This window comes from Capra hircus, chromosome 7 (genome assembly GCF_001704415.2).
Source record: "Capra hircus breed San Clemente chromosome 7, ASM170441v1, whole genome shotgun sequence".
Lineage (NCBI taxonomy): Eukaryota > Metazoa > Chordata > Mammalia > Artiodactyla > Bovidae > Capra > Capra hircus.
The window spans coordinates 42077361-42078195 of NC_030814.1; positions in this window are offsets into that span (position 1 = coordinate 42077361).

Consider the following 835-nt stretch of genomic DNA (forward strand, 5'->3'; position numbering starts at 1 on the left):
CAGAAGCAGCTCATCAGACTTTGGGAGGGTACATGATTTCAAAGCTAGGAGGAGGACAAAGGCTTTCGTAAGAGTCATCCGGCGCCTCCTGGTCTCCTTCCACCAGCTGTGTGTGCGTATGAAACCTGTCATCAATGGGAGAGAACAATCTCCCATTTCAATTACACTGAAATGTGATTGTATTAAAGTAAGCTAGGGCATATGGATGAATATACTAATCATAGTAAACACAAGATACTTTACACCAAGGGGCTTATTTGACTCCGAGAGATTCAAGAAAAGTTAACCTGGAGTTATCGGAGAATGGTCCAGATTGATTTGTTTCCCCTTCTTTTTTAAAACATTCTTTCTGTTAACTCTTTTAGGCTCTGATGTCCATACAGATTTTGCTCATATTAAAGTAATAACAGAAATAATATGCTTGTTTGATTAAAAAAGAAATCTCATGAACTCTTTGGCTTACAAGCTTAATTTTCTCTTCATTTTCCCACAATTTAGGATCTGTTTGCCTGGGTAACAAAATGAGGCTACTATGGTAAGTTTGAAAGATTTTTTTGTCAATGCTTTTTGATGTTCTTATTCTGATAAAAATTTCTTTGTTCCTCACCTCTTTTTCTTTTGAGCTCTCCATTTTATACTCTGGGATTCTGAAAAATCTAGTTTATTGAGCACCTCCACAGCTGTCCGACCTTCCAGTAATGATTTTAGCATCTCTATTTCCCTGAAATTGTGCCAGAATTGCTACAGAAAAGCACTTCTCACCTTACCTGTTAAAACAAGAGACTAAATTGCATTTTGTTTGATGGACCATTTGAATGAGTTGTTCAGTTTGTTA